This window comes from Dermacentor albipictus, chromosome 9, assembly GCF_038994185.2.
Source record: "Dermacentor albipictus isolate Rhodes 1998 colony chromosome 9, USDA_Dalb.pri_finalv2, whole genome shotgun sequence".
Taxonomy (NCBI): domain Eukaryota; kingdom Metazoa; phylum Arthropoda; class Arachnida; order Ixodida; family Ixodidae; genus Dermacentor; species Dermacentor albipictus.
Window position 1 is genome coordinate 78,106,361 of NC_091829.1, and position 24,910 is coordinate 78,131,270.

Sequence of the window (24,910 nt, forward strand, 5' to 3'; positions counted from 1 at the left end):
CGTTCACACCATGCTTAGGATAATCATGTGCCTGGTGTAGAGCTCGGTGCATGCACTCGCGACATTCGAGACAACACGAAACAAACAAGTCGCCTCGGATTAAAGCAACGCCTCCTCGATGTCACAAGATCTGTGCAGTTCAATCCATGACGTCATGCTACCTTACTCATGCTCCCGGGTAAGCCGCGGTGATTTTGGCGTTACCGCATTCGTCACTCCAGGCGTTGCAATGGGAATTTCGGTAGAACTAGCACGTCGTCATAAAGCGGACTGCATGGTCCTACTATCTAGGAGGTGTTGGTTGAAGGGGTGGTCTCCGTGACCGCCCGTCATAGTTATTTCTAAGGACGAAACTGAATTGTTCTCGAATAGTTAGGTTCCCTTCTTTGAGACTTAGGCACGAATAGTTTTTGCGCGTCTTCATGCTTCCTATTGATATTCTCCAAAAGTCACTTGTCAATAAAAGAATTTCTTTTTCCATTGTGAAAATAAAACACATTTTATGCTTTATTTAGCCCTACTAAAGTGCAAAAAAAATTTCGACACATGAAAAACCTGAAAGCACACAAAGATTTTCAAACAGCGCGAAAATAAAAAATCTATAGCGAGATGCTTGGAGCAGATGATTCTCCTTCAATTTTTTGATAGTCATTAAACGCAGAGGATTTCGGTGTGGGCTCTTTTTCAATATTCCGGTCATCAAAACAGTAAGGGGTGACAAATGCAACAGTGCTTGGCTTTTGGTCTGACGAATTATTTTATTTCGTGCATCGAAGTATGCCAAAGCAGTATGCTGTGGGAGCAGATATGACTCAATAGTTGGTCGCTTTTACTTTCGTCACTTGAAGGTAGCCGTATGTCCAGTCAAGCGCAAAAGGTTACGGGATGCAGTTTCCGCTTCAAATGTGTATTGCTCCACTGTTAAGGCATGACACTTCGTATTTATTGAATAAATGTGTAGATGGCGAAGGCTACTACATGTTGGAACATTCAATTAGAGGCTTTGTGACCACACTTTGCGAGAATTCAGCTTCTTGGCAGATTCTGCGTCCCGTAAACTTTTGTCGTTGACATTTAGATCTAGTGGAATGCGCGGCCAATTCTCTCTGCAGGGGACAGTCATCGTGAACCCGCAGCCGCTTAAACTTAATTGTTGAGCACGGCCCGGTTTCTGACCTAAAGCTTTCAGTTCTAATAGTGAAATTCACCTGAAAGCAACTGGTCCAGTACTCTGCACAACACTTGTCTCTGAGCACGATATCGCGGGCAGACACAGATAATATGTGGGAACGTCTCATCGATGTTGCATGTGGCACACGTGGGGCTGTTGGCCATTCCAATTAAAGGTAGGGAGGTAAGGCGGCCAAGGCACCTTTATGAATGTATGTTCACTGGCCTTTGCGAACGTCTTTGATTGGGCGGCGCCGTCTGTGCCCATGCTCAAAATGTCTGCTCTTCCCTTCACGCGCCTTCTTTCTATTCACCTGTTCCTCTTCTTCAGTGTAGTGCAGCCAGCCAGACCCTCTTAGGGGCAGAACCCCCGCCTTCTACTTCTATTTTCTCTCTGTTGGCTTTAGGATTACATTTAAAAGCAATATGTATACGGCGAAACTTAAAATGTCTAGGGTTTGCTTGAGAAATAGTTTTTTTTTTTCTGAAGGAATGCAGAAAATGCAACAGTGTGCTTTCAACTAATTTATGCCTAACGGTAGAGTACCCTATCAAACAGATGTGTATCGACGATCGCCGCGATAATTACCGCAGTCTTCCTGAAGGCGTTATAGAGTCGTAGGCAAATTTTCTAGCGCCAAGAACGAAATCGTTCATTCTCTTTAACTTTCGCTAAACGATTCCAGTACCTTGGGACTCATTTCAGAACCAGTGTCAGGCGAATGTTTAGCGCAGCCGGCTTCACGTAAAGACAGGTAAAACTGTTCCAGGTCTGATCCAATCCAGGGCCAATTGCTGGCACACGTAATGACGTCACCTCTATGTTATGGAGTGGGGCTAAGGCTGAGTGACATGCTTGCTTTCTGAGTCCTACTTCCTACAAACACCGCTGGTGATCACTTATTACTTTTGAAATATTGCTTGAATGGCAATGATAAATCGAGATGGCAATGCTTTCGAAGGGACGGTCCTTATGAAATATTCACTGTGGTAGTTTTCTAAGTACAGATGAGCAGCAAGCGATTGTGTAAAGAAAACATGCGGCTTCACCAAACGTAACACTTACTGATACTGCCATGGAATGCTTTTTGACCGGATTTCAGTAGAGAGGATCACTGTGCATACGGTATTGACGTTCGTATTCATAACAATTGCATACGCAGCCGGCAAACATGGCCCAGGAGAGGCTTTGATTCGACCGAAAAATGTTCACGTCTAAATGAAAAATACTTTCTTCGGAGATAGATAATGTCGGTGAAGGAGCCTGGCAAGCGGCGATTGCGATAAGGTGTTAAAAATATAGGCAAGTGCGAGATAGCATACGAATTGTGATGATGATGATGTGTGTTGTTTTGTGACGCAAGGGCCAGGTTTGGCCAAAGAGCGCCATGACTGGTGGTAGTGTTAAGGATGTATTATGGAAGATGTGACTTGGCTGTAAAGTGGCCTAAAATAGTCGCTGTAAAGTGCGTAAAATCTACGTGCTATAAAATTATGGCGATGACTGATGACGAATACTATGAACTTTAAAATCCATCGAAAAAGAATGATGCAATGTTTAAAATATGCGAGACTTTAAATTGCTTACAGCACTACTGCCTCGCCAGAGCCCTTGAACCATAAGGGCCTAGAGGCATGTGCTATTCAAAATAATTATCGCAGCGGCATCCCCTGGAGAGAGGACCCGCTACGAACATGTGGGGCTAAAAACATGCAAGACAACATCTTTCAGAAAGCTTAGTACTGCGTTGGTGTCAAATAAAGGTTCTGGGCCTAGTAACATTACTGGATGAAGGGGGATGTGCTGGCGGTATGCTACGGGAAAATGTTTCTTTCGTTCAGATTCGGCTTTCCGACACTCGAGTAAGACGTGGAGGACGGTCAGCCTCTCCCCGCATCTACCATAGGTTGGAGGCTCGTTTCCCGTGAGTAAAAAGTTATGTGTGCCGAAAGTGTGTCCTATTCTTAGACGGCAGAATAGGACATCTGTCCGGCGGGATTTTGTTACGGGAGGCCAGAAACCTAATTGTGGCTTGATTACATGCAGTTTATTGTTTGTTTCCATGTCCCACGAGCGTTGCCAGTAGTTCCGCAGTTTTCTGCGCAAGTAGGGCCTCAGATCTGTGACAGGGACTGCTGCGGTAGGATTTACAGAATACGATGCAACTGATGTGGCCATCTGGTCCGCCAGAACATTGCCTTCAATGGCCCTATGACCGGGCACCCAGCCTATGATGACATGCTGGTTACATATATACGTTTTACATAGGACGGAATAGAGTTCGTTGATGACTGGGTTTCTGTGCTTAGAAAATGACATCAAGGCCTTCACAACACTGAGGGAGTCCGTATATATAACTGATTTCTGGAGTTGTGATTTATTTATATGCTTTACGGCCGACAGCAGTGCGTAGGCCTCAGCCGTAAAGATACTAGATTCCGGATGCAGTACGTCGGATTCCGAGAAGGATAGACCGACGGCTGCATAGGACACCCCGTCGTGTGACTTCGATGCGTCTGTGTAGAACTCCGTGCAGGAGTATTTGTGCTGGAGTTCCCGGAAATGCATTAGGATTTCAATCTCTGGAGCGTGTTTTGTAACTTGCATTAAAGATATATCACATTGTATGAGCTGCCACTCCCACGGAGGCAGTAGCTTGGCTGGATGCATTAGGGGAAGCTCGAGGAGTGGAACGTGCATTTCTTCACTAAGCTCCCTCACACGCAGCGAGAAAGGCTGTCTTACGGAAGGACGATTGCGAAAGAGTGTAGCATATGTCATGTCATTAAAGGTATTAAAAAAGGGATGTTGAGGATTTGAGTGGACTTTCAGAAAATATGTTTGGCTGATGAATGTTCTCTGAAGATGAAGTGACCACTCATTTGATTCTGCATATAAACTTTGTATGGGACTTGTTCTGAAAGCGCCTGTGGCCAGTCGGATTCCTAGATGGTGGACAGGGTCTAGCATTTTTAGTGCGCTCGGGGCGACAGAGTGATAAATCACAGCACCATAGTCTAATCGTGATCGAATGAGGCTTTTATAGAGTTTCAATAAACACTTCCTGTCACTACCCCACGTAGTCTGGGATAGAAGTTTGATTATGTTCATTGTTTTTAGACACTTTTCTTTAAGATGTTTAATGTGGGGGACGAAAGTGAGTCTGTAGTCTAGTATGACACCTAGAAATTTGTGTTTTTTGTTTACAGGTATCTGTTGTCCACACACTTCTAAGCAGGGATCTGGAACCAGGCCTCTCTTCCTTGTAAACAAAACACAAGAACTCTTGTGAGGATTGATTTTGAATCCATTTTTCTCAGCCCACCCTGACACCTTGTTCAAACCATGCTGTACCTGTCTCTCGCAGACGGCGAGGTTACAGGATTTGAAAGCTATTTGAATGTCATCGACGTAGACAGAGTAAAAGATGGCGGGTGGTAATGAAGCACGAAGCGTGTTCATCTTCACGATAAAGAGCGTGCAGCTGAGAACGCCTCCTTGGGGTACACCCATTTCTTGCGTAAAAGGCCGTGAGAGTGTATTGCCGACTTTTACCCGGAAGGTACGATTTGACAAATAGCTTTTTATTATATTAAGCATATTACCGTGGATGCCCATTTCTGACAGGTCTCTTAAGATTCCGTAACGCCACGTCGTGTCATACGTCTTTTCCATATCGAGAAATATCGATAGGAAGAACTGTTTATGTATAAATGCGTCCCGGATATTTCCTTCAACACGTACGAGATGATCGGTTGTGGACCGCCCTTCTCGGAAGCCGCACTGATACGGATCATGCATTTTGCTCATTTCAAGGAAATGGATGAGTCGCCGATTAATCATTTTTTCAAATACCTTACAAAGGCAACTCGTGAGGGCGATCGGGCGGTAACTTGCCACTAAGGAAGGATCTTTGCCTTGTTTTAAAACAGGAACCACAATGGCTTCTTTCCATGCAGTTGGGAGGTATCCTGCAGCCCAAATGGTGTTGAAAAGTGTGAGTAGGGTATCACTGGGTAGGTTTTTGATCATTTCATACATGAGTCTGTATGATCCAGGTGCAGAGCTCTTGCATGAGCTCAAGGCAGCTCTGAACTCGGCAATACTGAAAGGGCAGTTGTACGATTCATTCTGTAGACATTTTCCTTTGAGTGGCTTACAATCTTCTATTTGTTTATACTTTAGGAAGGATTTCGAATAATGTTTTGAACTTGACACACTCCCAAAGTGTTCGCCAAGTGAGTCTGCCTGATGTTGCAGCGTATCACCCTGTGTGTTTACGAGAGGGAGTGAATATGTTTGTCTGCCTCTAATTCTATTTACGCGGTTCCAGACTTTCGCCTCATCTGTACACGAGTTGATGTTCGATAAAAACTTTTGCCAACTGTCTCTTCTGGCCTGTCGGCGGGTTCTCCTGCCTTGAGACTTAACTTTCTTGAAGTTAACAAGATTCTCTGCAGTGGGCGAAGCACGTAGCAAACCCCACGCCTTGTTTTGATTCCTACGTGCGACTCTACATTCATCGTTCCACCACGGGACATGCCGTTTGCATGCCGAGCCACTTACTTCACGTATGCATTTACATGCGGCATCCATTATGAAGGCTGTGAAGTATTCCACAGCAGCATCGATTTCTAAAGAACACATGTCATCCCATGATATACTAGTTAAATTTCGGAATTCCTCCCAGTCTGCTGTGTCAATCTTCCACCTAGGAGCCTGTGGTAGATATTCATTTTCTTTAAGTGTTCTTAATAGTATGGGGAAGTGGTCGCTTCCGTAGGGATTATTTGTAACTTCCCATTCGAGTTCGGGCAGTATAGATGGGGAAACTATGCTCAGATCAATTGAAGAAAAGGTATTGTTTGCAAGACAGTAATAAGTGGGTTTCTTCTTATTCAGCAAGCACGCACCTGAAGAAAAAAGGAATTGCTCAACAAGACGTCCTCGCGCGTCTATACGAGAGTCGCCCCACAGGGAGCTGTGCGCATTGAAATCGCCAAGAAGAACATAAGGTTCTGGCAATTGATCTATAAAGGATTGGAATTCGTGTTTCGTTAACTTGTAGTGTGGGGGCACGTAAAGAGAGCTAATGGTGATGAGTTTGTTTCGGAAAACAGCTCGAACCGCCACTGCCTCAAGGGGCGTTTGTAGCTGTAAACGCTGACAGGAAATACTTTTATGAATACAGATGGCAACACCGCCTGATGATACGACAGCATCATCGCGATCTTTGCGGAACTTGACATACTGTCGGAGAAAGTTTGTGTGTTGTGGGTTTAAATGTGTTTCCTGTAGACACAGCACTTTTGGATTGTGTTTTTGTATAAGCTCTTGCACGTCATCAAGGTTCCTAAAAAGACCTCTGACTTTCCATTGGATAATTTGTGTCGCCATTTTGAAGGTAAATAAGTGCTGTGTGTATGGAAACGGAGGTGATGCCTTAAGTTACAGAGCTCTTTCGAGGCCCTGTAACGGGCGTTCTACTCTTTCTGGAGCGTTCGAGGGAGCCTCGCCGCTCCTTAGGCGCTGGGTGCGCCTTGAGGATAGTTGTAGTGTCCATTGCCTCTTGTGAGGCGCCGGACACGTGCTCTTGCGAGCGAGAATTTACCAGCGAGGGCCCTGCCTTGGAGGGCAAGACCCCTGCACCCACCAGCCGGGAGGTCGATGGGGCTCCGTGGGGGATTTGGCTGCCCTGGCTGTTGCCAGCGCTGGAAGGGGCCGCGGAGGTTGGGGCAGCCTCAGCTGCGCCCACCTTTGGGGTAGAAGGTCCCTTCTGCTCGGTTGGCGGAGCAGCGCTAGCTGCAACCACCGTGGGGGCTGACGGCGTAACTGCTGACTCACTGTTTGTGGGTCGCACAGCCGCCGGAGGCCGTTGTGACGCTGCCCCCTGACGTGCCACTTCGGCAAAGCTTTTCTTTGGCAGGTATGCAACCCGCCTGCGTGCCTCCTTGAATGATATATTTTCTTTCACTTTGATTGTTACTATTTCTTTTTCTTTCTTCCAGGATGGGCACGACCGCGAGTACGCGGCGTGCTCCCCCTCACAGTTTACACAGTGGAGAGCGTTCTCACAAGTTTCAGTGGTGTGTTCTGCGGCACTGCATTTGGCACAAGTTTGGCGGCCGCGGCAGCTCTGCGAGCTGTGGCCGAAGCGCTGACATTTGAAACATCGGAGTGGATTGGGCACGTAAGGCCTAACACGGAGCTTGATGTACCCGGCCTCGATTGACTCGGGCAAGATACTTGATCCAAAAGTAATTATTAGGTGCCTCGTCTGAATCTCTTTACCATCCCCCCTCATCTTCATTCTTCTGACGTTGATCACATTTTGTTCGCTGAAGCCCTCCAGGAGTTCCGCTTCAGTCAGCTCAAGTAAATCATCATCTGACACAACACCACGGGTGGTGTTCATTGTACGGTGTGGGGTTACTCTTATGGGGGTCTCGCCAAATGCCACTAGTTGCTGTAGTTTCTCGTATTGTTTTACATCGCGGAGCTCCAAGAGGAGGTCGCCGCTTGCCATCCTCGACACCTTGTAACCGGGACCAAAAGCATCAGTCAGGGATTTTGAAACAAGGAATGGTGAAATATTTCGGACTACTTTGTTTGGCTTTTCAGAATGAATAACGTGAAAGCGGGGAAAATTCTGGGTTTGATGTCCAAAAACCTTGAAGACATCGGTGCGCCCTCGTTTCTGAGGGCGATCAGCAAGGGAGGGGAAAGAAGTTTCCATGAAAAATTGTATATATTCGGCAACAGCGCCGACCGCCCACCACGGAGCCCAACGAGGGGACGCGGCAGAGCTTGCATACAAGTCTGCACGACGCCAGTCGTACGCCGTCACTATAACCGAATATGGTGTACCCAAGGTTGGATAGCCACACAGGGTTAACCCATGCCGCCAGGAGAAAGGAAGTAAAAAGAAGAGAGAAGGAGACAGGAAAGGTCAAAAAGTGAGAGATAAAGACGAAGATTTGAGGAGGGAGAAACAGGAAAAGGCGACTGCCGATGTCCTCCAGGTGGGTCAGTCTGGAGGTGCCGTCTATGTGAAGCAGAGGCCAAAGGGGTGTGTTGCCTCCGCCGGGGGGCCTTAAAGGTCCAAACACCCAGCATCGGCTCAACCCCCAGGATCCCCCTTTCCCCAGACACGGCTAAGCCGCGCACGGCTACACGCGGGATGGTCCAACCCTCGTGTGCTCGGGTCCGTGGTGTCGCCACACACCAAACGCCTGCTTGCGCAGACGCCCCTGCGGGGCATACGAATTGTGTCTCAGAATCAGAGGTAAAGTTTTATTAGGTGAATTACCAGATTACTTTGTATTCACCGGCGCAGAAGCAATAAGTGCATAAAATGTGTCAGGTGACAGGAACGGTAAATAATTTGTGACGGCACCGAAGACGACCAAGTATTGCACGTCCGGCACGAGCGCGTGAGCCTAAAATATTAAATTCGTGAGAGTGGCCTGTTGGGCTAGTTGGTACATGATTGTACTAGGAGAATTCCAGCAAACTTGAGAGTTTGCTGGTCTTCTCCTAGTAGAAAGTATTAAAGCTAATCGACGCATGGACGCTCCATGGCCGCACATGCAAAAGCCAGCGCTACATGTAATCCTGGCAGGAAATTACGGATCCGCAGTATAGTTAAAACGCCGGTTAATATCCACGTATCTAATACACGTAGCTTTGGGGTATTTATTTATCCCCTTCGCGAACTGCAAAACCCTTTCAGGAGGTTACAACGCCACGCTAGCTCTCTAGGGTCACGTGAAGCGAGGGAGCTCAAGTAATTACCCGTGGGATTTTGCCGACGCATGCAGGAGTAATGAAGTTAGGGCCGGAGACGACCACAAAGGCCACTGTCGACGAATCTCACGTCACGGGGAGCTCGTAATAATTATTACACGAATTAGATTAGGTCCACTCGACACACCGGTAAAACTGTTCATTCATAGTTTATCTTTTTTTCTTTTTTCATGTGTGATTTCTGCTTCGTTAATGTCTGGCGGATTGCTTTTTTTCTTCATTTTTGATAGACGCATGTGCCTATACTATGGTGCGCTCGAACACAGCTGATGTGATCTCGTCTATTTGTTATTAGAAAGAACAAAGTATATTTTCCGCGCGGTGCACTAAAATGATTACCATGTTTTGGATGCAAACGGTACAAGTGTAGGATCGTGCCCGCAATGTCTTTATATACAAATGAATACAAGTAGCGTTTCACTCACTATTGCAGGAACTTAGGAACTTTGTTTCTACACTAATAAGTATAAAGGAGAACTGCCCTAGCTTAAGTACTGCAACTCTTGCAGATGGTCCCTATACACTACTATATATATATATATATATATATATATATATATCGCACTTTATTTACCTATTGGAAAAATACTGTCAGCCTTACACAGGCCATTACAGGGTGTGGACGGAGTCGGTACACGTAGGAGTACAATGTATCAACTATGCATCATGCAGTAGTCATAACGGATACAACAGCAATCGATACAGCATCCTATATAACCGATAACAAACAAATCTTAAGCCTCATATGTAAGCATAACACATAAGTAAACATAATATAACCAAATCTAACACATCAATATGCTATAGCATAAGAAGGCATTGTTCTACCCTAAATTATGGGGTTTTACGTGCCAAAACAACTTATGATTATGAGGCACGCCGTAGTGGAAGACTCCGGAAATTTCGACCACCTGGGGTTCTTTAACGTGCACCTAAATCTAAGCACACGGGTGCATTCTTCTACCTTCTCCACAAATTTCTCTACACTATCCATGCCAAGAATTTCCCGGGAAAAGCGTTTCATATTAATATGGTAGCTGTAAAAAATTTGGATGTGTCGCAGCGTGTTACGTATTGCTTGATATGTTTATCATGACAATTTCTATGGGAATGACGATGTGGTAGTTTCAAGTGGACGTGTTTATCTATTTTTATGCGATCACGATATAGCAAGAAAAGGAACTTCATTGCTGCCACAAGCCGCCGACAGGCAAGTGCAGGAATGCCTGCGGCTTTTCGAAGAGCAGTGACGCTGTCCTGACGGGAATAATTTGAATAGACGAAACGTAATGCCTTCTTTCGGATTCCTAAGAATCGGTCGATAAGGTATACCTGATGAGGGTTCCAAACTATCTGCCATATTCGAGAATTGGACGCGCTAGAGTTTTATAGCCTATTAACTTAACGGAAGCAAGAGCCGCAGCCAACTATCGGCGCAGAAAACCGAGTGTTTTAAAAGCATCTATATATATATATATATATATATATATATATATATATATATATATATATATATAGAGAGAGAGAGAGAGAGAGAGAGATAGAGAGAGAGAGAGAAGCAAATTCGAGCTAGCTTTCAAAGGAAAACGAAACAAAACTGTGCCAGACGCATCATTTTAACATTTGCGTCATGAAATCCCACCTGCACTGACAAACGTCTAATGGTTGGACGAGTGCCAAGAAGGGCGTTCTTTTCCCGAACGCTTCCCTCAGTCACTTCAATAATTTTCCCATCTCTGTAACGCAGCGACAGTGCTTCCGTCCAGGTTTATTCGCTTCTTCTCTGTATCTTTAAGAACAGTTTGCTTTCAATCGTTCGCGTACTTCTCGAAGGATTCGTTACTGCAGTAGTCAGTGTAGTGAACCTGAAGGAACGTAGTGAGCTGAAGAGATCATGAGAGGCAAAGAACTAAACGCGCAGCAGTATATAATCGGTCTGCTTCACGTACCAGCTGCGCTAAACAACGTTGCAATGTATAGACTATATGTACACTGTTATCACCACGCTATGATGGCTGCACTTTAGGCATGCATTGTAAACAATGGCACCAGCCATTGCTTCAGCATAACAGTTTTCTTTTTAAACCGTGTAAGAGCACGTTCGCAGTTATAGGCGTAAAAAAATTTTCCGATCACAATGGCGCACATTATAAACCTGGAGTGATTCTCAGCCCGCCTTTGAACCCTCGCCACCTCATTTCAACAATAGGCTATACATATAATAATGTTTCTGACACGCCAACTTTGCATAAACAATGTACAATTTTTACACTCGTAAAATTAGTGAGAAGTTCACTACAAATGTAGGCTGCTATGGCCTAGGCTGAGGTGAGCGAAACAGAAATGCTCTAGAAACTGTTGCTGGCTGAACCATCGAGTTGGTGTTCTGGGCAATACGAAAATTGTTCTACAGATTCAATCAGCAAACTCCACAACAAACTTGTGCCACCTTCGCCGTTTAGTCGTAAAAAGAACTCCCGTACACCCATAGTACATCACTGAATATTAACTCATATGACGTCACCATCATTTGCGCCTTTTGACCTCTATAAATAGCTTCAGTCTAGACCACGGAGCAAGAAATATAGGAGTGGAAACTCCGCTGTTTGCGGCGACCAGAAAAGGTCACAAGCCCGCGGATATATTTTCATGCTGGCGGCACCTGGCGGCATAGGAAGAAATTACCGCTGTTTCGGTTGCCAGGGCAACCGGTCGAGTGTTGCTCCCGTTCGGCCGCGCGCGCCTGACTTCTACTGAGGGCACTCTCGCGCGCTTCTTTACCGCTTGTAGCCCGAAGAGCAATTGCTGCTACTCTTCAGCCATTTGAGCACAGTAAAAAATAAAACGCGTTTTCCATGACAGCTATCAGATGATACGTAGCTTCTGGTTGTAGCCAGGGCTATCTTGCTCCGTGGCGGGCGGTTTTCGGCTTTTTGCGCTTGCGAAACTGATGGCTATCTCGTTCCTAATCGCTCAAAGGGCGACCGCTTGTTTAGGAAGGATGCCGCCGTGCATGTGTTTCCGTTCCTTTTCTTTTTTATAAGACTCGCGAAAACTAGTTGCCCTAGCTGCTTGGCGATAAGAGGAAGATTAGCGGAAGTTTGCCACACGTGTTGCTTTTTTTTGATGGGCACACAACAAAACAGTTTTCTTGAGTGCGCGCACCTACGCAGTTCGGTTACGGCGTGCCCGCTGAAGCAAACACCCGTGTCGTCTGCTTGTCGTCTGCTTTGAGCGGGCGCCGCCGGAGTGAGCGCCGGAGCTGCCGAACCGCCTGCCGGGCGCTGCTTTTTTTTTTTTACCAGACCTTTTTTTTTACCAGACCTTTTTTTTTGACCGGCGCGTCGTAGAAGCCGCAGGCTTCTACGACGCGCCGCATGGTGCCGCCACTGCATAGGGTAGCGTCGGCGCATGCAACAATTGTGACTTTATCTGGTCGCCCGCGCTCGCTCGCGCTGACGGAAGTTTCACCTCCTATATGTCTTACTCCGTGGTCTAGACAAAGCATTGTCGCATTCCATTCGAACGGAACATAATAATACTCGAGGTTTTCGGCAACACACTGTAGCTAGCTGGCGGCAGGGATATCGAACGTGATAATAATAGAAGTTTTCCGATAAATCGTCTCATCAGATTCGGACTGACACCAAGAAGAGCAGAAGCAAAAAAGAAAAGAGAACAAATATTCCACGAAAAAATTCGCGGCAAACCTGAGGGCTCAGTTATTAGGGAGCTGAGCATTCCGCAACCACGCCACATGGGCTGTGACTAAGGACCATCGGAGCCAGAGAAGTTTGTCTGCCTCGTAAAGCAAGGAAGTTGCTTCTTCGGTAAGCACGTGAAACGTTTCGAAAAGTAGAGGTGCACGATAGTGTGGATGCTACAATTACCAGCATTCTTCCGTATTCGCAATGCTACTTATATTCGATGGTGCGACCAGGAGGCTGGCTTAACCTTAACCGTACATTGTTGTGGATGATGTTACAGCCGCGGTTGCGGCATGGATACGGTTGCGGTGTATTTGATTTTATTACAAGCATTTAATGCTATCCACCTCCTTCCAGTACTGCTGCATTAGGATACATAAAAAAAGATAAAGTTTGGACAGATGGTACACCACATCCGCAATATTCTATTAGCGTGCCATGCTTTGTTGTTTCCAATGAAATTATTCCAATTATTGTGAGCTGAATGCTTCTAGTTCCTTCTTTTGTTTTTGTTTTTTCTCAACGGTTGCCTAACCTGAAAGTGGGCGTTAGTGATTACGACGGCAGCTGCAAGTGAACTTGCCTTCACTAACTAGATTTTGTGATTCCATATTGCCATATTCAGTTTATTAAAAACTGCATGTGCAGTACGGCGGTAGGAAGCAAAGAATGCCACACACTTACGCGTATTTTTTTTTTTACCCTTTAACAGATTCTATACCGACGCCGTCTGCAATGAAAGTTTGTTGCGATCACTGCAAGAATGCTGCAATATATCGATCGTCTGCCTCTCGTACGGAACTGCATGGTGCAAGTTAAATACAGAGAGTATGATTTCCGTAAACTAGAAACACGTCAGGTTTAAAACATGCTTACGGCAATTGGAAATATAATAAAGTAATTGTTACTCCTAAATTAGTTTTCTGTTTCATTGTTGTAATAGTGTCCAGCTCAGTACGAGGAGCATATAAACAGTCGAATATTCTCGGCGCATTGGGCTGAAATTGCTTCAAACCATGATTAGTTCTTGAAAAAGGCAACATCCACCGATTTCGGTTGCTGAATTTGTTAAAAAAATAAAGCGTTAACAAATCAGACGTAAACATGGACCATGGGACTTTATCTTCAATTACCGCACAGAAAATTCACTTCTTGCCTTGTCAAGCAGAGAGGACAGCTGAAACAGTTGCCTGCGGTTCCAGATGACCCAGCATAGGCTTCGTAAATTTAAGTATTAAAAAAAAAAAAATTATGGGGCTTTACGTGCCAAAACCACTTTCTGATTATGAGGCACGCCGTAGTGGAGGACTCCGGAAATTTCGACCACCTGGGTTTCTTTAACGTGCACCTAAATCTAAGTACACGGGTGTTTTCGCATTTCGCCCCCATCGAAATGCGGCCGCCGTGGCCGGGATTCGATCCCGCGACCTCGTGCTCAGCAGCCTAACACCATAGCCACTGAGCAACCGCGGCGGGTGTAAATTTAAGTATTTTGTCGTGCAATAATGAAAGGGAATTATTGCGCAAGATATCGACCGAAACAAGAAGGCAAACGCTGGAGCATTTGCCATGCCACGAGGTTCACAGGATGCACTAACATTTTCCTATACCAGTTATTGCTTTGTGCACGACAGGCTACGTCGGACAGACCGGACGTTGTTTGAATCGTACAGTGTGTTTTTTTCTTTTTTTTGGCTGCACCAAGTTGAAAAAAATTGCCTACAGCAGATAGCATACATGTAATGCTTGCGCTAAATTATGTGATCAGGCGGTCATTACTTGTACGAGAGATAAAAACGCCTAGCTGAATAATTATTATAATTTGACTAATTACTTCTTATTTAATTACCTTGCCGCACATATTTCAATCAACGAATTGTAGCTGTCTGTTGAGGTAGCAAGGTATATTGAGTTGAAACGAATTTAAAAAATCGCACCTGTTTCGAGATATGGGCCGTCAAAGTTGAAGTGGAAGTCAACTTTTGTTACACTTGCTTTATTTTTAGAAATGAAGGGCTCTTCCATACTTTGAAGCACAAGAGTAACTGGAACGCCATTGTATTTCGTGGGGTCCTTCAAAAATTACTATCTCGTAATTGGCACAGTTTTGAGGATTCCTTTCCAGTGCATTCGCCGTGCGAACTGAGTGGCTACAACTCGTAAATATAAACAAGTGCTGTAAAGCAATTTCAAATTTATTTCGTGTAGTTCTGCTAATTATTCAAATAAGCCTTTAGATTTCTCGTAGATGTAATGGCCGCCGCATCGAGTAATTTAGCACAATCGTTAGAAATATGCTATCTGCCATAGCCAATCCTGTAAAGCCTCATTGTATATACTCAGGGGGAACAAATGCGCATGCCGTCTCGGTATTGGCAGCGGAAATCTTGGTGCGCATTGCGCAAGATGCAAAGGAGGCCAACAAATTTTCTCTGACGCGTCGGTGCTCGAAAACTTAAAAATTAAAGCAAAACCGGAAATTGTGGAAGCGTGCGGCTTGTGTGGCCATATTGCAGGCATTCCTGTCAGTGCTACTCCTTGCAGCTAGGTAAGGAAAGAACATTTTTTTCTGAGCGACAATTGAAAACAATATCCCGTTGACAACGATTACAACTGCTTTTTAACCGTTCTTTCCTTTTTCTTTAGTTTTTCTCCCCCATGTGTTTTAATGTCAACTGCAGTTGAAAGCTTGCACTTGATGTGATGGGTCAGATTCGTTTGTGGCTCTCCTTGCTCGATATACTTCCTTTCCCTAAAGCAAGAAAAAACACTTCCGCGATTCTCGCGTCTTCCAACAACATATGTGTCGGCGAGTCGAGAACGAGCTACGTAATTCTGCAAAACCCGAATAGTCGGGAACTCCAATCCCTGGAGCCGAGCTCTAATGATAATTTGACAGTCTCACGTATGTAAAAGTACCAAACAAAGGGCGCCTACAAATGTCGACTTAAAGGAAAGAGCTGATTTTATCAGGCAGGACCACCCCGTCGAACATCGTCGCGACTCGTCCTTACGTCTGGGCACCAGCTGTCGGTCGCGCTTGCCGAATTTCGACACTATCGGAGAACAAGGGATCGTGCCTAGAATGAGCACAAGACAGACGTTTCACTTCCCAATCATTCCCTGTTCCCTATTCTACACTGACGCTGCATACTAAAATGACCGGAAAGAAAATAATGGCGAAACGTGTCGGGAATTTTCCTCCATAGTTAATAGTCGGATCTTCGACTGCCATTCCTCTCATTGAATTAGGCCAGGCTGTTTGCCGTGAGACCGGCAAAGCGAGATCACATTTGACCCGTCGGAATATTGTCGTCTCATTCGAGACGGCCGACTCTTTTCATAGCTTGATATTTCATTCTTCCCTCTAACTGTCATCAAGCTATATGTTAACGAATTGTACCTTAGCATCGCATACAGCTTACATCTCTTTGCTCGCTTAATTGTTTCATTCCAAGACAGTGTACTATTGTGTATAGTTCACCTTCTGTGATGATGATTATGTATCTTTAGTACCCACACTGCTATGCCCCGTGTTATCGAGATATCAGTATACTGGAAGCACCCGCCTCAGTTGCAGAATACTGAACAAAAGTTAAGGTTTTTCCGTCATTGTCATGTGGTCGTCGCGATGCCGTCGTTGTTCATTCCGTCTTCGTTGATTCACCTACGTCATCCGGATGTCGTCATCGTCACGGCATCGTCATCATACCATCGTCGTCGCACCACTGTTGCCACGCTTTGTTGATGACGTCATCATAGCATCGTCATTATTTCAGCATCTTCGTCCCAGTGTTGTTATGTCGTCGTCATACTGCCGTCATTGTTCCATTGGCATCATACAGTCGTCGTCATGCTGTCATGCTGGTTAAGACGTCATCATTCTCACGTAGTCACTGCAGTGTTGTCACGTGGTCATCGCGATACAGTCACCATACAGTTGTGATCGCGTCGTCCTCGTCACACCTTCGTGACACCGGATGAAGATGTGTCCAACTTGGCCTTGTGCTCAATACTTGCCAATAGTCGTCATCACCCGGTCGTCGTCATACAATCCTCATCCTTATTTAATCATCATCCCATCGCCGTCATTACGTCATTACGTCTTTGTCGTGATATCCTCTTCGTCGTTCAATTCTTACCATTGCGCCATCATCTAAGCCATCGTCAATAGTCATCTTTCTCTCATAGATAAAATTCCGATGTCGTCACGCCAGCGTTATAATGCTGTAATGGTCATTCTAGCGTCGCAACCTAGGTAGCGTTATCCCAGTGTGTGTTAGTAATTGTCATGATGTGGTCATCGTCATACTGTCGTCGTCATCGTCAACGTCATTTCTTCATCACCATTCGTGAGCTCAGCATGTTCGATCGCCACAACTTCCTGTTAAGCTAGGCTTTTCCCGTTTAAAAAGTGCTCAAATTGGTCGCGTGCTCTATTCTTGCAGATCGTCATTAAAAAATAACGTCCTTCAAAAAAACCCTATAACTTTTTTTTTTACCGGTGAGCAGCTATAACGCGTGTTTGACTCTGACTGGACGTTACTAAGTTATTTTCTTTATTATTTCATCATCATAGATTTTGTCACCTTTTATCTGCACAAGGTTGAAAATCACGCGTTAGCGTATCAATCCTGAACTACCTATACGGCTACCTCGGGCACGTTAAAACATTTCGAAGCTATAGTCTTGCGATGGCCAGGTCAAATAGGTAAGGAATACGGACGACGAGGCCCTGAACTTCAAATAAAGTTTATTTCATGCTACGCACGGAATATAAATCAATGCAAATCACGCCTATATTTTTTGGCGGAAGGCAACGACAAGATGCCGTGGGTTTAATGCGCTGTTTTCCGTAAGTGTCGCAACTGTAACATTGCTTTTGTAACTGCGTTAGCAACGCAAGCAGTCATGTACAGGCGAAAACCAAATGCTCGGACAGTTACCATAGAAGGACCTACGTTCAAAGAAAAAGAAAAGAGCTCGAAAAACGTTTTAAACAGGGTTTTGCATTGCTGCGAGAGAAGCTAGTTGCTCACGTCGATTGTTACTAAACGCACTGTCTGCTGGCATGGCGAAAGATGAAAACAATAAGAAATATTGAAGATAGAGAAGATAGCCAGAACTAAACTCGGCTGGCTAACCTTTGCTGAAAAAATGAGCAAAAGAAATAAAAGATCGACAGAAGAGATAAAATAAAGTGTAGATGTGCACTGCAGTCGCCAGACTAATCGAACTAAGCGCTGAGTCATGGACGGTCCCTCAGTCCGGTTACCAGAAGCAACGACGAGCCTTTTTTTGCATTAATAATAAAGAATATCTTATGAAGAAAGTGGTGTCTACTGCAACTACTGCTTTGTTTCATAGGGTGGCTATTATTGTATGCTTCCCTTGGCTTCACTATGATATGGATTGTTTACGCAGGCAGCCCTTAAAGTATCATCAAGAAATTCAGCCGCACCTAAAGCTCAGCTAGGTTGACTTCCTCAAGGACACCACTACCAATAATTTCGAATAATATTTTTACGTTATCGGGTGTAGCATTACTAGAAGGAAGTGCTAAGGATCTCTCATCTATTATTACTGAAACAAAGCGCAGAGTAAAAGCGCGGCTCTTTCACCTCCTCTTAGATTCAGGGGCAGCTCGCGTTAGTAACCACTTGCGCGCTAGAGAAAGCTGACTGCTTCATTTACTCAGAGGCGATGTCTGGCATGAGGCCACCCATCTCTGTTGCCAAACAACTGAGATATTTATTGTAATTGGGAGAAAAAGGTTTTAGTGCGTTCGCCCTCCTCTCTAGCTTTCTGGTGATTTCGGTTAGCCGAAAAAAAAAAACGTTCATGTTGAACAGACGTGAACGTGTGAAGGCTGCGCCCACCATGCCAGTTCAGTAAAGCGTTTGATATTTAAAAAACAATATGCTTGTGTTCCTGCATACAGCTCATCACTCTGACGATCAAGTATGAAAATTATTAATGTGTCATTTCGCTTGTGTCTCAATTTTTCGAGCTACGCCGCAGAGGCAATGAAAAATCACTGTATTTACATCGCTTACGGTTAGTTCTGCGGTTTGCCCCAGCCTGCTTTCGCAGTCTTCTGTATCCTGAGCTTGTGGGTTTTCCTGATGACCGGCAAAGCAACTACAGTGACCTGCCGCTAGCGGCTGAGGCTACAGAGTGCTTATTATGCACATTGCTTAAGCGCATTGCTTATGCGCATTGCTCATTATGGCTACACTTCTGTGGAGCCATCAAGCTGCACAGAAGTGGAGAAAAAAGAATGTTAGTCGTAACATATAGTTTATCCGGCAATGCGATACCACGTGATGCTTTGCTAAATCTTTTGCCCGTGATCCACGTCCACTGAACGGCACAGTAACCTGCACGGTTGCAAGAAAGAAATCTAGGGATTTCGGCTTGAAGTATCAAACATCTGTAACACGCTTGGAGGAGAAGGTGCGAGTTCACCATGTGCACAGTTCTCTAAATGGCGATTGAAAAGGTCCAGGAGAGCTTCAAAACCAAAAAGATAACTCAGTTTCCTTTCCCTCTGCGAAGAAGAGTGACCAGCAAAAAGCTGTGTACATGGGTCCCTTAATGCCAAACTACACCTCCACCGCAAATCAGCCCGGAATTGCACCAACTTCGGGATTTCTTCCTTCACGCGGACACGATAGTAACCTTTACCAGCTTCGCAGTAAAAAACAACAACAAACAGCGCAAGATTATACCTAAAGATATTTGAAGACCAGACAAAGATGGACCAGTTTCTGTATTATTGACAATTTTACACGTTAGAAAAGGAGCGCGGGTTGACAAAACTTTGGCGCATCGAAACCCACTCGTAGTTCACGCTCCAGCAGGAATCATTCTTTTATTTCTTGCGAAAATATAAAGCGACCTTACGGCCTAGAAATGTGTGGGATGCGCATAACCTCCAGTTTTGAAGATAAAAGCTAAAAATTACTACGCGACCGCCTCTCCGACCCACGCGCAGATGGAACTACCGGTTTCACAAAGCCTATTTACGAGCGCACGCCCGCAGAATTCGAGGAATTCTCGCAGTCGATGTAATGAAGTTCCGCTTCGCGTGGCAAGTGCAATAACTCGCTGGCGCGCGACCATTGAGAGGGTACGGAAATAGCATCGGTAGGAATAACTTCGGCCGCTGAATCCATATCGATGTTCCTGAAACCGCGTGTTACTTTGGCAGAATGAATACGCGGCTCGGCTATCTTCAACTTTGGACAGCATATGCCTATAAATGCGGCTTGTTTTCTCGCAACGAAAAAAACAAACCAACAAGAAAGAATAATCCTCGGTTGTGCAGTTTCAAGTTGCAATGCGTCGTTCACGCTAATGCTGCTTGTCGTTCTAGAAAATCATTTGCCTTGCTTTTCAGAAAAGCAGCTACTCAAAAGAGTATTTAAACCGAGTTCCTTTTACCTACTGTAAGCCGTTCATCACAAGCCGCGGTGGCTTAGCCGCTATGGTGTCGCGTTGCTAAGCACGAGGTCCCGGGATGGAATCCCAGCCACGGCAGGGGCATTTCGATGAGGGTGAATTGCAAAAAAGAAAAAAAAAAGAAAACGCCCGTGCTGCGTGCATCGCGGACACATTAAAAATCTCCTGGCGGTAAAAATTAATCCGGAATCGCCTAATACGGTGCGCTTCATAATCAAATCATATTTATCGCATGTAAATTGCCATAATTAGATATGCCGTTCGTCGAGCCATCTTCCATAGCACATTGAGAGAGAGAGAAGGCAAGACGGAAAGGCAGGGAGGTTAACCAGACTGAGTCCAGTTTGCTACCCTACACGTGGGGAGGGGAATGGGGAGTGAGAGAGAGAGAATTTAGGTGTAGGATGTCTATAGTGGGGCACTTAAATCTGTTGCCCTCAGGTAGCGAAAAAGCGCGCGATCTGCTTTCTGGGCTAATGAACTGTGAGGCCAGGCTCCCAAGATCTACGCTTCCGTAAATGGCCTGTCATCCAGTCTACTTAAGGCACACTGGACATTGAAAGAGCACTATAAAAAGGGTGCGGTATATAAATACACATACTGATCACAAGTTTCTCGTCTTACGCAATTTCTTTCATCTTTAACTGAGCTACACTCAGATATATGAACAAAAATACAGTACGACCAGTAACACGAACGAATCATCACGCCATCTTGGTAAAGCGTCAGAGCAAAATGAGATTCGAAAAGAAGGAAAGCGAATCGGTCGGAAGCCAAACAACCGGTTGGTTACGCGGGATTAAGAATCAGGTTAGGGGAGACAATAAACGAAAAGAATAGTTTCTGATGAACTAATTATGAACGGGCTGTGTCGTCTGAAACTGCGAGTAACTCCCGTTTTCCAAATTGTATCGCTCTGATGTGTGTCCAGAGATTATCTACACTTCATTTCGTCGTCTTAATCTTTTCCTCCCCTTTTCCCCAATGCAACATGCCTAACCAGTATCACTTAGGCTGGGAGGTTAAGCATTTAATTTATTCATCTCTCTCTCTGTTTACCTGAATTCCCGAAACATACACATAGTTCAATTGAGTTCGAGCATACTTGCGGCATATGGTTAGCGGAGCGCTCGATCGCCCTAAGCGCAGTATATGGACGCCGCTCCTGTTGTTAAACTGCACAATTTCGTAGATATATCTACACATTGTCTGGTCTTTTTCTTCGTTGTTTTTATATATGTCAAGTTTCAAAGGAAACTGTCTTGGGTGCCCGGGCAAATGGCATACAGTGCGTGACACTGCCGCACCTGCCTTACAGCAGCATCATAAACAAGACGACGTCAGCCAAAAAAACATCCCAAAATTATTTTTAAGAAGCGATTCTATTTTATCAACAAATAAGACATATATTATTCTTTATAGCAATCAAAAGTTTCTTAAAAATTGAGACATTAGAAAGAGAACTCACAGATTGCATGGGAAAGAAATATTATTTGGGCACATAGTTGTTCACTTATTTAGATGGTATAAAATATACGGCCCTCATGAATTAATTTCAATGCCTGCAAAATTATGACCTTATCACCATTATTTGTTTGCGAACGCAATGCACAAATTAGGAAGGCTCTCAGCATATATGGCTAACATGTGAAGTATACCTGCCATGGTTGCTTAGTGGCTGTGGTGCTGGGCTGCTAATCACGAGATCGCGGAATGGAATACCGGGCACGGCGACCGCATTTCGATGGGGGCGAAATGCGAAAACATCGCGTGTACTTAGTTTCAGGTACACGTAAGGAATCCGTGGTGGTACCAATTATTCCGTAGTACCCCACTACGGCGTGCCTCATAATCGGATCGTGGGTTTGCCACGTAAAACTCCACAGTTTAATTCAACAATTATTTTTATGTGGAGCGTAGTAACCAAAAGTCAGTATAATAATACTCTGAACAGATTACAGTTTACTTGTTGTGCGCTTCAGCAAGAAAACATGATTTGATAGTTTTATTATTTCAGCACATAGTTGTTCACTTACTTAGATTGTCTAAAATATACGGTACTCATTAATTAATTTTGATGCCTGAGAAATTATGACCTTATCACCATTATTTGTTTGCGAACGCAGTGCACAAATTAGGAAGGCTCTCAACGTATATGGCCTAACTTAAACACGAAAGATGGCTGTATATTTAGTCTTATCTGATTTGCTGTGATAAAGAATTCCCAGACTTCATTGATACTTGTAAATAGTTCGAAGGTCCATTATAGAGAATATAACAAAGCAGTGTACTGTGCGCTCAGAGTAATTCAAAAAATACGCAGAAGGCTGGAGATGGAAATTCATAACGATGAGCAAAACGACAACAAGGTGAAAGCAAGAGCTAACGTATCGACAAGTGGACTTTTCTTCTTCAAGGCCTTGAAAAAAACAAGTCCACTTGTCGAAACGTCGGTTCCTGCTTGCACCTTGTTCTCGTTTTACTCATCGTTCTGAGTAATTCAAGTTACCTATGGCCCCATTTCCTCGTTTTGCAAGCAGAAGAACGTGACTTAAATGTGTTACTGTTTTGTTGCCTTAATTAAAAAAAATAAACCACGCTCTCGAGCTGTATTGAGTGTTGCTACCACTTGTCCTCGTTTTTTCGCGCAGTTTTAACCTTCCTTCAAGCATGAACCAACTAACCAGCAAGAACGTCCTACTAAAGTATATTTCTCGCATTGCTCTAGTTGGTAGATTTTATAATTGATTGAACATTCATCTAGCACGAGATAATATGTGATTTATACGAGTGAAGTATATGAAATATTTTAATTCTCGTTCTGCACAGCCCATTGAGGGCATGCTATCGGAGATGCTGTGCGCTTTGATACTTTGTTGGTTATATTTAATGTCTTTCAGTGTCATTTTCTTTTTTTCGCTTCCATTTTCGCAACCGCCCCCCTCGCTCCCCCTTCAGAAATATGCTGGCAAGTTATCTGTGACAGAATTTAACGTGCAGTGAAAATATTTATATATTTTTTTCGCATGCAGTTACCCTCTACGACAAGAGGTGTACCTAGCGAGACCTGCTGGCACCAAAATACCCATTAATGCTTCTGACAAAAAAAAAGCAAAGGAACAACCGGTACCCTTTAAAGGCAATATACGTGTTTCAGAACAATACTCGTATAAGAGATACCATTCGGTACTTGAACATGCACCTCTTCAGCGAAATTGCTACGAAATGAAGGACTGTCTATTTATTGACAGCGTTTATTTAAATAAAACTATTATGATAATACCCTGATCTCATTGCAAAAAATTAGCACCATTACGAAAATGAACCAGATCTCAGGCACTGCGGGAATCGATGTTATGCGAAGCATTTTTGTTAGTGGCTGACAACCTAGCATGCTTCGGATTACGGAGAGCGTTATCAGGTGGTCCAAGGGGTTTATGCATGACGAACAGTTACGTGTCCGATGTGAGCGTGATTGAGGACCGTAGCAAAACTACCACGATGGCAAGCATGTGAGGACATCGGGCGATTCCTATCCTGGCCTTTTAACGCGAGCTCACGACATGAAGATTTCGCGCCGTATGTACGTACTCGACGAGTGTAGGTGAGAGAAACACAGATTGAGACGGCCACGCGATAGACAGACCACTCGTTATAGCGACTGTGCTTTATACAGAGGTGCATATAATTGCGATTCTGTCACATGGTGTATGTTGAAACGACAGTGACACTTGCACTCCGGCGATGAAATGTCAGTAAACGAAGCCAGTTGGACTTGCGCCATTCACTAATGCGGTACTGCGTAGCAGTGTTCCACGTAGCCTCAGCGGCAACAAGCAGAACATGTGCTGATCCCGGAGGCTGTGCAGTTTAGGAGGACACTTTAGGAGAACATGTCTCAAACAGCTGGTCGGGTTTGGCACGAGAGGAGTACGCGTGCAATGATTTCGATGTTTGTTGTACATTTTTTTCTCGGGGGGGGGGGTAACGTGAGTTCGACTGACAGGCAATATTTACAGATCGATCGTGGCTGGAGCACTGGGCTGCTGTACTCGGGGATAAAAGTTCGATTCCAACTTTGGTCGTGCATTTTCCTACAGACGTCTGAAGTGCAGCGAGACAGCTAGTATCTGCTTACCTACCGCAAGGTATCTGGAATGAGGCAAGGGATGCTTCGCAACAAAATAAAGATGGCATGAAATATTAAACAGCAATGTGAACTGAATGGCTGTTACAATTGTGAATAATTTTTTTGCCTAGTCGCAGCCAAGCTCAAAGGCGAGGCCGTCTAAGGTGAATGAGTTTGTCGCCGATGCTCGCGCACTCCCACGCGCCCGCTCGCTGGCTGTGATTGGCTGGCAGCCGCTTTGCTTCGCTCACCGGTACAAGGGACGATTGCACAAACGCGAGCCTCTAGGTCTAGGTTTAAATCCTAATCGCGTTTTATCCTAACCAAAACTAAGACTGGACCGGCCGCATTAGTGCGCTTGCAGGATCCGACAAGAATGAATTACAGTCCAAACCTAATGAAGAAGGTAGGTACTTTTAGTACCTAGGCGCTAAGTTCTGCCGCCGACAGGGAATGAGATGGGGAACGGGCCGAACTCGGTCGCGATGTCCATATCGCTTGGAACTGACCAATCGGTGACTGTCGCCTGATGTAAATATCCGGCAAGACAATGCGATTTCCGTAAACGTTTTGCCGCCAGCGAAACCAGAAGCATGGACAGCGAGCCTGCAACTAAGCATATTAGGAGTCAAC

General features: G+C 44.8%; 1 long non-coding RNA gene across 1 annotated transcript; it reads left to right on the top strand.

Moving 5' to 3' along the window:
- Positions 1 to 12,720: 12,720 nt before the first annotated feature.
- On the top strand, positions 12,721 to 24,236 carry LOC139049603 (uncharacterized). The gene is made up of 3 exons (XR_011508417.1): positions 12,721 to 12,807; positions 13,397 to 13,512; positions 24,168 to 24,236. It is a non-coding gene; the product is annotated as an uncharacterized lncRNA (long non-coding RNA).
- The last annotated feature ends 674 nt before the right edge of the window (positions 24,237 to 24,910 follow it).